The 11,903-nt window shown below is 45.3% G+C and overlaps 1 long non-coding RNA gene across 1 annotated transcript; it reads right to left on the reverse strand.

Moving 5' to 3' along the window:
- Window positions 1-2,525: 2,525 nt before the first annotated feature.
- On the reverse strand, window positions 2,526-3,786 carry LOC121110709. Its single transcript, XR_005859773.2, has 2 exons — window positions 3,482-3,786; window positions 2,526-3,370 (listed from the first exon to the last, which is right to left on the reverse strand). It is a non-coding gene; the product is annotated as an uncharacterized LOC121110709 (long non-coding RNA).
- Window positions 3,787-11,903: the final 8,117 nt, after the last annotated feature.

Genomic DNA, 11,903 nt, shown 5'->3' on the forward strand with positions numbered 1-11,903 from the left:
CAATGTTACATCACTTTTAGAGAAGAAATTTTTCCTAATATCCAACCTGAACCTCCCCTGGCACAGCCCGAAGCTGTTCCCTTTCATCAGGAGGACAGCCCAGCATCCCATTGTTTCCTATCTGCACCTTTAGGTGTACTGGGGGGAGGTGGGCAGGGTTGGCTGAGACACCTGCATCATCTATTGCTGCTGAGCACCAGAGCCTGTGGTGCAGCTCCAGAGTCCTCTGTGCTTTGGGAGTAAGGTTTATTTTGTCATTTAGAGATAGAAAATGAGGTCTTCCCCAAAGTAGGCTGTTATATTAGAAGTGTATTATCTCTGAGTAAATGTTGGTGTTCCATGTATTAAAAGAAAAAAAGGTTCTACAGAGCTTGAAATCGACTGGTTCAGAAATGTTTTGTGGCACTTGGCTGCAGATTGCCTAATGCTCTTATTCTCCCTTTTTAGCCAAATTCCTGTGAAGAGGAGGCATCTGTGGTGTGTGTGTGTCAGAATAAAGACATTTTGCTTACAAAAGATGAGGGTGGGATACATTTCCCAGCGCTTTTGTACAGCTATGTTTACCCCAGCCCTTAAATCTTCCCTGGAAAATAAGGCAGAGTACTTTGGAAGACACCTCACACCCTTTCTGTGCTTCCATACCCAATCCCTTATCCTCAAGGTGCAATGCCAGTGTTCCCAAGACCAAAAGGAGGGCACCTAGTAACACAAGGAATAACCCCTGTGAAGTGTTCCATGCCCAAAAGATGTCTTTGCTCCTATCGTTCTGATTTCTCATTACCTTGGAAGTTAAAGGTGTTTCTAATTTACCAGCACTAAGTGAAACCAATCTCCCTCTCAGCCACTGGGATGCTGAAATATTGGCTGCATCCAACACCAGAATGGCAAGTTAGCACTGGACCAGTAACATCGATGAACCGTGGTGAATTTCTGTTTTGTTCAGTGCTCTAAGTTAAGGCAATGAAAGAAGCTGAGTTGGGAAGCTGATCACAGCACAGACATGGAGGTTTGGCTCCTGCTCAACACAGAACACCCACTCAGTGCCCAATGTGAGCTGGAGGTCCTGCACTCCAACCAGGTGCCAGCACTGCCCTCAGTTGGGGCAATGTCAAGGCTGAAACACCAAATAATATCAGATACATCAAACATGTCCATGACAGTACACACGATAAAACAACATCCTACACAAGAAAGGCACACATGAAATACATTTTAAACAATCTAATTCCAAGTACAATGTCTCTGATTTCATAGTTAAAGCTTCATATTACACAAACTAATGTCCTTTATTATGTATCTCAGCTCTTCCCACATCTGGCTGCAGAGGGTCAGGTTGGGATGCTTTCAAAATCCGAGCTCCTCCTCCAAATCATTTCCAGTTAACATACGGCTTTTTGGACAAACACAGATCTGACTTTTAATGTAACTTCTAGTAGGAAGTGATAAATTAAGTCCGTTAAAAAGAGGAAAAATAAGGTAACTAATGAAACATTAATTAGCAGCAGCAATTGTCACAGTGAGATGTTTTTGCATTGCATTTAATTATTTTACAAGATTACCCAAAACAAGTTTGGGTTTTGTTTCTGCTGGTGCAGAATCTGTTCTTATGTTTCAGAGTTTCCTCCCTCTCTCCAAAAGGTGATTCGAGGACTCAGAAACCTTTGCATGTGACCCAGGATGGACTCAACACTGTGTGCCACCCAAAGCTGCTGGAGGTATTGGAAGTGGGAAAAGCAATCCTTGATACTCCTTTACAAAAGGAAAATGGAAGCAATTGGAAAGTTCACCCACACCTTCATGCAGTGCCCTATTTTTCCTTCTCCTCCTTCTGCTCTGTGATTTCATCTGTGGTTTTGGAGTTCGTTGCAGGTTTAAGTGCAAAGGGCTGTGTCACATTCAGTGAAACGCAGAGGCTTGCTTTGTGAGGATTCATTTTTTAATGCCTGTGAATGTCCCAGTGGCTGCATGCGTGGTGGGGATGTGACAGCCTCTGTGTGCTCTGCTTTCCTGAAGGACACACTGGAGTACGTCCAGCTGCACCAACATGTTCAGCAGCCACCAGGACATCAGAGTTTCCAAGATCACAGAATCACAGAGTCACTAAAGTTGGAAAAGACTGCTAAGAACATCTAGTTCAACCATCGACCCATCCCCACCACATCCCTAATCACATCCCTAAAAGACAATGGGATCAAAGTTGGAGCTGTTCTCCTTCCATGGGACCTGTGGGCTGACCGAGGCCACTGCTGCCACCACCCCACTGCCACCACCCCACTGCTGCCACCACCCCACTGCCTTCCTTTGCTCTGCCATCTGGAAGCAGAGCTCTTGCACTCCTCCAATCATAATGTGAGATAGTTATTTCACTGTGTGTTTAGGCATCTTGGGCTGTTTGCAAACACTCATTTCCAGAGCCAGCAAGGGTATTGAAGATATTGCTCCTTCAGTTCATCATCTCAGCCCTCTGCCAAAGAGTTCTGACCTCATTGATCTACAGATAGAGCAACTCGAATGCACACTCCTCATTAAGAAAAGTCATTTAATTAGGTAACATTCATAGACATGTTCAGCTAATCCATTTCAGGTGAAAGCCGGGGTGGTAAGGGGGTCGATTTCAGCCTGTTGTGTTGATGGGAGCGGTGGCCATGCCTGGTGGGAGAGGCACACATGGACATGCAGGGTGGGACAGCCTCAGGCTGTTGGGAACAGCAGACACGGGGTTACACAGAACAGTACCCATGGGACGGGCAGTGGCAGCAGCAGCTCAAGGGAACCCTGTTCAGTGGTTCCATCAGGATAGTGAGATTATTTGTATTTGAGTAGATAGCATATCAACTATTTTCTGGTTGACCTGTGTTTCCAAAGAAGGGTGTTCCCAGTGGAACAGCCTTGTGCAGTTGGAGCTGGGAAGCAATGTTGCAAATTGTGAAGACAGGAGACTGAACGTCATGCATTAAGAGGTTCCCATTCCCACTACCCCGTTGTTTGCAGTTGGGTTGCTTGTTCTATGTATTTGTGTTCCTTTTGGGAAAGTTTTGCTCAGTTCAGTGCAGTAACTTTGATGCCAGCACCATTCCCTGAATCCCACTGCAGCTCACAGTGCTCTGGCTGAAGTACTTCTGTGCTACAAAGCACAGTGTTCCTCTGCCTCTGTCCTGCACAGAGCAGTGCTGTGTGCTCTCCCAGTGTGCCCACAGCCTCATTTCAGCTTCCAGTGATCAGTTACAAGTCTGTAACCATCGTTTTTTATGGATGGGACTTTTGTTCTGTTGCTGGAAAACCTGTCCAACGAAACAAAGGTCTTCATTTGGAAGGATCTTCATGCCAAAATACTGACAGATGCTTTAAAGACAGTTGCTTAGCTCTGTGCCTGGAGATATTTGGCAAACAGAGTTTTTAGGAAAAGAGAAAATATTGAGGTAGAGAAAGTACAGGAAGAGGATGAAGAAATGAAAATTAAGAGAAGGATAAATACACCCACCTGAGTTCTCTTCTCTTCTTTCATTACATCTGGTCAAACTGATGTAGATCACAGAGTCACTGCTTGTCTGAGAGGTCTGGACACTCCCTGCTTCCTTCTGTCGTTGTTGCTGGTTGGGAAGAGAAGATCCTGCAGACACGGGGCTGATCTGGATACCCCACGTTCTTGCAGGGCGATGGTGGGATCATCCATCATGACAGCATCCCATAAACACCACCTCAAAGCCATGGCAGATTGGAGGCTCCTGCTGCGGCAGTGGGGCTGGCGTTGCTCTTTCCAGCCATGCTCAGTGCTGCTCTCTGCTCGGTCATCCCCAGCTTTTGGCTTATCTAAATAGATCTCTGTTTCTCAGAGCAGTTATGCAGCTGGGTCGTACCGCTGCCTTACCCGAGCTGCAGGAAACAATGACTTCCTCTGAGCCCAGGCTGCAGCAGGAAACCATGAGCTTCTCCTTCCCTGCTCTCCTGTCCCCCCTAGTCACCAGTTCAGCTCAGAGGTACTGCACACAGGAGGTAAGAAAGTCCAACGTCAGGGCAAGCCTGCCAGGATGAGCACCAGTCCCAGGGATGAAGACAGTGAGAAAGGAGCTCCAGTTCCATTGGCTCAGTGAGCTGAGCTGGCTGACTTCAGCCTCAAGCAACATCTCTGAGCGAGGAGGGGTGCAAGATGGCTCAGCTGACGGTGGTGGCTGGAAAGCAGAAGTATTCCTTTCCCTACACAGCTCACAGAACACCTCCTCAGTGCACGTGAAAATTCAAACCTTCAGTGTTTAATTCAATGCAAATGTGCTGCTTGGTGTTAGCTGGTTGATTTGCTGTGCTGGCAAAGTCAGCACACTTTGATTATGAAATAAATGTGTCATGGTTAATTGTATTTGTAGGCTATCCAGTTCTGAAAACAAACTTGTCCCATAACCCTTTGTCGATACATATCACCTTATGCTGTTGTTGTTATTGAGCTTTAATATAAATCCAGATAGAATCTGTTATTTTCTGTTTTAACAGTGAATGTGTTGGGTTTCATCCTCTCAGCTCAGCAGCTATGGTGCCATGGGACATGCCTGAACAAACAACCCCAACTAAACGAGGTACTTCACATTTGTCACTCCTGCAGGCCCTGATTGCTGTCCTGATGCTGGTTGTAGGGCTATGCACCTGGAGATGCCATTCAAGTTCCTCCAGAAATGTGTATCTCTGGGAAAATTTACGTGGTTCTGCACAACTGCATTTCTGCTCAGTTTGTGTGCCAAGGAAGGGCTATAACTGGGATATCTGGGATCTTGTAGGCCAGGATTAACAGGCAATTGCCAGGGTTATCCGAGGCAGTGCATACTGCCCATCTGCATGCTTTCCTATGCATGGATCTTCAGTAATTCACCATGGAATCATAGAGTAATAGGACCATTGGAGCTGGTCACTCAGCCCCGATCCCTGCTCTGCACAGAGACACCTGCAGCTTTGAAGAAGTGAGTTTAGAACAAGCACAGCTCACAGTGCTCAGTCCATAGGTGTAAACGTTTTTGACACAGGTCCCGTAATGCCTACTTTGTTTACAAGGTAAGTTTTGCTTAATGACAGAATGAAATAGAAATCTATCTGATTTAAAAGCATGTTGTTCTCAAGTATCCCCTCCACAAAACTAATAGCACACCATCAACATAGGTATCACACCGACAGCTCAAACACAGCCAAGCTCCTGTCTGTTGTGGAGCTGTGTGACGCTGCCATACCCTCACTGGTATGGGACAAACACTGCAGTGTGTGCTCCCTGCTGCAGCCACAGATGAGAACTGCTAAAGAAAGGGATTCCAAGATATAAGTCTTTCTGCAGTAAAAGTAATTAGCATTCAAGTTAAAGTGTAGGCATATTGTTGTAACCTTTTGTTTCCGTTTGATAGGACACAAACCCCAGGAATGGGGGGAAAACAACAGGAGGAGTTATTTACTCCTGATTCCAATGCACCACGCAGTTTGATTCATTGATGGTTGAAAAACTGGCTTTAGTGAGGGCAAATGGGGGGGGAAGGGGTGGGGGGGATCTGCAGTGTGGCAATTACGTGGATTCTAGAAGAGAAAGAGAGCAAAAAAAAAAAAAAGTTCGAAAGGAACAAATGGTTTCCCCAACTCTTTGTTTGGAAGAGGAAGCTAAGCGAGTAGGTGCAAAGATAAACATTTCAGAGGAGGAAACAGAAGGGGATTCTGCCCGCTGCGGAGCTGGTGATGTAGATGTTGGAGCAGAAGGAAGCTGAAAGGAAACAGAGGGGCATTGTGCCCGGAATGCGGGGAATCGGCAGCACGCAGCGCAGCGCTGGCGCAGCTCAAACCCGGACATTAAAACCTACACGTGGGCTTTGAAAATGCGGAGCGGGAGCGGCTAGCTGCCATTGAGGCAGGGTCAAAGGACGTGCTTTGAAACAGATCTCAGCTTCAAGGCTGAAAAAGGGGTTATGTGAAAAATCGGGGAACTTGCAGAGATCTAATGAAGAGTTGCCTCAGGCAAGAGAAGGAACTACTTATTTAAATCCAAAGAGCCTGGATTTACAACAAGACCAAGTTGAGTTACAGCAGCGATGTGAGACTGGAAATAAGGCTTGCACCGAAAAGGTGAAAATGAGCTGTAATCGGGAAATAAGGGGCGACTGGAAGTTGTTATAAGGGAACTGAATGTCGAAAAACTGTTTGGAATAACACATCTTTAGAAACGGTTGGAAATACTTGCTGGCACCACCGTTAGGCGATGCACTTGGCGGTCCCGGGGGGATTATCTACCGCAATTATCAGACGGAAGAGCTCCGTTAGGTGCAATTAAAAACAAGAGCACAAAGCGGGAGCTCCGATGGTGCCAGGAGGGTGCAGTGTTGCGGCTGCCCGGCAGGGGGCGCTGTGAGCACGGAGCGGAGCGGGAGTGCGGGGGCTGCGGGGCCGGCAGGAGGTAGGCAGTGCGCCAGGATTTGTCGGGACTTTGAGGAAGAAAGGATTTAGTAATTGTTCATTTGTCTTTTTAAAGAGGTCTCTGCAACAGCTAAGGTTTCTAAAAAGAAAAAAAAAAGAATAAGAAAGAAATGAAAAAGAAGGAGAAAGAAGAAAAAGAAAATGAAAAAGAGAAAGAAGGAAAAGAAAGAGAAAAAGAGAAAGCAAAAAAATAAAAAGGAAAAGAAGATGGAAAAGGAAAAGGAAGGAGAAGGAGAAGAAAAGGAAAAGGAAAGGGGAAAAAGGGAGGAAAAGGGGAAGAGGAAGGGAAGAGGAGGGAAAAGGGAGGGGAAGAGAGGGAAGGGAAAGGAAGGGAAGAAAGAAGAGAAGGAGAAAGAAGGAGAAAGAATAAGAGAGAAAGAAAAAAAGAGAAGGAAAAGGAAGAGGAAAAAAAGGAAAAGGAACAGGAAGAGGAAGAGGAAAGAGGAAAGAGGAAAGAGGAAAGAGGAAAGAGGAAAGAGGAAAGAGAGAAAGTAAAAGGAGAGAAACCAGCATCAGAATCCTGTTGTCTAGTGCTGGCCTCAGCCATGATGGGGTAAAAGTTCAGTTCCTGAGTGCAGGCTCCCAGGGAAGTGACAAGCCTGTGCATCCCCATTGTGATCATAAAGAGAACACGAGATGTTCTCAGAGGCTCTGGGACTTGTGATGGAGGCAGCCGCTTTCCTCAGGTTTCTGCGGGGTGTCCCCGGAGCACTGCAGCAGATGTCTCCCTGAGGGCTCACAGCAGCTGCTGGGGGTTCATTGCTGTACCAACCCAAGCTCAGCCTGCGTTTCCCCCGCGCCATCACTCGGAGCCGTGCTTTAACATCTACACTTTGAGCCCTGCAACACTTATTTACACGGGGGGCAAAGAGGAGTGGGATGCGTTTAGAAATGGCTCAGTTCAAAGGTATTGGCTGGACTTTGGCTGTCTGTCAGATCTGAGAGGAGTGAGTGGATTTCCATGGAGGAATTTCATGGAAATTAAATCTCTACTGGAGTGATCCATTCAGCCCCTAATGCTGCAGCCCAGTTTTGTGTCCTGGATGAATGCCCTGCTGAATAGCTTGGTGGGGATGCGAAAAGCCACCTTAAACTAGGGATTTTTTTCTGCTAAATTGACTTCAAAGTAGTAATTAAACAATAGCTAGCTTAAAAAATAATCAAGTTATAAGAAGCTGTACGACCAAACTGCCTTACAAGTAGAGGCAGTACTTTAGGGGAGAGGGAGAGGAGAACGTGTTGTTCAAACTTGCAGCTGGGAAGAGTTAAATCCAGAGAAATAGAAACAAGTGGGAAAAAAGAAAATTAACTGCATAGATTCCAACGTGGTGGGTTTGGTTTTATTTTATTTTATTTTATTTTATTTTATTTTATTTTATTTTATTTTATTTTATTTTATTTTATTTCCAGCTGTACAACAGCCAAACCCAGAGCTGAGTACGTGGCTGAGGGAGGAGAGACTGCAGAAGCGTTTTAGATGCTTCATCAGAAGCAGACAGTTGAGATGCCAAAGCAGCTTTCTCTGGCCTTTGTCCTGCCCTGTGTTTGAGGTTTGTCTTCTCCACTGCTCTGCATAGAGCTGAGCTCTGCACAGCTCAGTATTCATCACTTCTTTCATAAAGCAAAGCTGTTGCTGTGAGCATCCTTGCTGCCAATCCTCTCCCTTTCCTCCCTCTCCCACAGATGACTGCAGTGAGTCTGGGTGCTGGAGATTGAGAAGCAGGTTTGTTTTGAAGCTAAACCAAATGGAAACGAGTCCTCTCCCCAGATTATGTGGGGGCTGACTGCAACAACCTGTAAAATCACCCATCATGCAGACACTCCTTGTTGCAGGCCATTGCTTTACCTCCATCAGAAGACTGGTTCTTGCTGGACAGTGGTTGCTGTGACAGCTAAATTTTATCCTATGATGAGACAAGAATCTGGAGGCAACACATCATTGCTAGGCAGCTCTTCCTAAGAACTGCAAATGGAAAAGCGCTTTGAACGATGCTTAGATGCTTCCATGCTGTTGGCCACGTGTTTGATGGCAACCTGTACAGCCTATGGAGCACTGATATAATTCATTGAGAAGTCCATAATTTCAGTTCAGAAAACCATAGATGTTGCCATAAAACACGACAGCAGCGCATGTGTTTTGTTTACAGCTTTTCTGTCTAGCCATTACACATCGTTCAGACAGACAATGCTGCTGAAGTGTGAAGTAATTGAGAGCTGTGCAGGGTGAGTTATATCAGCTAAGCTCGAGGCCAGCAGCATCTGTCACAAGATCTGGCAACAAGTCAGTCACATCCCATGGCTGTGCGATGGATCCCAGCATGGTGATCACTGATCCTTTCCCAATCATCAGGCTTCTTGCCTTTCTCTAGAGGAGAGCGTGTGGCTCTCAGGATGCTACCTGCTGTGGCCACATAGGTTTCCAAGGGACACCAGCCAGATGGGTAAGTCAAACTCGTCCTGTCATACTTTAAAAAATAGCCTGATGAAATGCCTGCCCACCCAGCTAGGAGCGGTGAGAGTCCCTCCCAGGTCAGGATGCTGATCTGGTTGAAACCTAAGAACTACCCTCCCATCTCCTCCAGTTAATAAAGATGTGGACAATGGTGCAACTGCACTTTCTCTGGGAGTCAGAAGGACATAAATTCTTTGTGGCAAAGGACACTGACTGTGCAGATGCAGGAGTCACCTCCCACATCCCACACACGGGGTTTCTACCCCTTTTGAGAGAGTTTAACCAAAACTATTCTGTTGCTCTAACAACACACCCTTCATCAATCTGCCAGTTTCACTTGTCCGGTGCAGCTATTCCCAGAGCACAGACCTCAAGGCACTGCTGTACCCACCAGCCTGTGTTTGCAGCTGCCTGTCAGACAGTGATTCCTAACGTGGTAGTAAAATTATTAACATTTAACATTTGAGAGGTCTGGATGACGAGTTTAACCCAGTGAAAAGAACGTTCCTTTCAGCTGAAAGCTAACAGTCCGCAGCTGTTCCCAGCTCCCCACTTCTGAGCTAAGATAATACAGGGCATCTCATCCCTAGTGGACTCCACCAAGAGCCCTCTCTCCATTTCTTCATGTTATTTGCCACTTGATTCCTTCTTGCAACTGCAGTAGTTGAAACAATTGTTTTTCCTCACATATTTGTTTGGTGGATTTTGGTTTTGTTTTGTTTGTCTGTTTGTTTGTTTCTGAAACCATATACAGGTTGGGTATCTGCAACCACCTGACAGGCAGCAGCAGAGCAGAGGAGAGGATGCTGTCTGAGCATTCTGGCACCAGGATACTAGTTATTAAAAGATTCAGTCTGGCCAGCCCTGAATTGCACTTGTGTTACTACATACTTGCACACCCCACATCTCCAACACTAACATTATGAGGTGATCTGTATTTGTCTGGAAAGATTGGGAATGGGTGCTGTAAGGTATCTTTACATTGCAGCTGTAAGGAACATATTCTGGACAGTTCCAGCACTTCAAAAATCATTAGAGTGTATTAAATCTGTAGCTGTGAAATCCCTTTCTAGATGGAAAACTGAAGTCTACAAGATTTATTTATTTTAAAGACAGTGCTGATGTATTTAACAATATATTGAATACAGAATGCTTTCTGTAAGCCACAGATGGCTTCAAACAATAGCTCAGACAACAGCTCCAAGATCCGTCCAGTGAACCTCACTGGTTCAACTCAGAAACTTAAAGATGGTTATTCAAGTTACAGTATTGTTAGCTACTTCTATGTTAGTGTCTCTTTTGCAGATTTTTTTTTTACTACTAGAACACAATTAGCTCTAATGTCTTTCACTGATCATTAAATTTATCTTATCGCTAGCCTCAAGTTTGTATGTCCCCATTACTGACTGGAACCACAAACATCTGTTGTGTATTTAAAACAAGAGTGTAGTCTGAATTAACTGTATCATAAATCAGAACAAGTCTGACTTGTATTAATCCTCTGCAGATGTGTTTTGTTTGTAATGCTCATCTCCTTTTAAGAATCCGTTTGTGAATTCTGTGGCAGCAGGACCAACTCAGTCATTTGTGTAATCCATGCCTCCATAAAACACAACAAGGGTAAGAAATCTGGGTATTAAAGTGAAGATTTCAGTGCATACATCTAAAAATATTTTTCTCCTAAATAAGTACATAACTCAGCAAAATATCAGGATGCTACTACAACATGCACTGTATGAATACCTACTGGGTAAGAGTTATTCCAGAGCTTAAAACTGAGCTGCTGTTTGATAGTAAAAGCACAGAAGAGAGCTGTCTGCCTGTGGTGTTTGGCAGGAGACCTCGAAGTCTGTTGGATACCAGTTCCTTTAGCACAGGTTTTGAAGGACATATCTGCCTACCAGCTGGGCTGTATGGTCAATATTACTCCTCATTTTTTAATTAATCAATAAATTTTTTTTTCTTTTTCTTTTTTTTCCCTACAAATGGTGGTATGGCTAGGAAATTCAGCACTTTTACCAGGACACCTTCCGTTCATCATCACTTACCTTGCTTTGCTTTGATCTCTCTCCCCAACCCTCACAATCATATTCTCTGGATCTGCTAAAGCAACATTGGCCAGCTTGAAATCTTTTCCTGTAAACACACTGCCTTTGCAATAAGGTGTGAAGCACTGTCCAAATACAAAGAACACGTGGACTGTTTGAATAAGTAGCTGGGGCTTTGGCAGAGCTTTTGGAAGCCGTGAGCACTGAAGGTGCTGAGTGTCTCACTTTGTTCTATTTCAGTTACATCTTGTGGATAGGCAAGACTGCAGGACGAGGTGAGATCTGACCTACCACACTTGCTGGGACTGCACTTAAATCACACAGCAGAAATAAAGCTACTCAAGGGGTACTTTTAGGGGGTTCAACCCATTTCTATAGTGACTCAATCCATGTTTGGGTTTTGTTTCAACCAGGCACCGCTCAGCAGGAAGTAAATGAGGTTTTATTTCCTATTTTTCCCAGGTTTTAAGTAAAAAAATAAGCAGCACCCTGATGTCACTGTAAAATGAACCCCACTGCAGCTGGGCTATAGAAAATGGAAAGAGCTCATCACGTTTTTGATGAAAAATGAGTGGTTTCCATCTAGGTCTACAAAGCAACTGGATTAATGCTGTATCTGTGAACAAGTGACAAGGTCAGTTGTGCAATTCCAGTCCTTTTAGATTCCTGATGATGGCGTTTCTTGTCGTCTTGAGACAGAAGAGAGCAAACAGCTGAGTCTGTGGGCGCTGAGCCTGCCACACAAGGCACTAGGAAGTTCTGTGAGCTCCTGTGGTAGTTAACGCCTGCCGGGCTCCTTGCCAACGTGGTCAAAAGATTTTAACAGACTGAGAATCCCCTTTACGCTGCCATTCGGCCACCGCAATTAACACTCACTGAAAACTCAAAGAACGCTGAGGAGAAAAGGAAGCGCGCTCTGCGCATGCGCCGACCCTCCGCGCGCTGCCGCAGCGCGGCCTCCCGCCCGCCTC

This window comes from Gallus gallus, chromosome 4 (assembly GCF_016699485.2).
Source record: "Gallus gallus isolate bGalGal1 chromosome 4, bGalGal1.mat.broiler.GRCg7b, whole genome shotgun sequence".
Classification (NCBI taxonomy): Eukaryota; Metazoa; Chordata; class Aves; order Galliformes; family Phasianidae; genus Gallus; species Gallus gallus.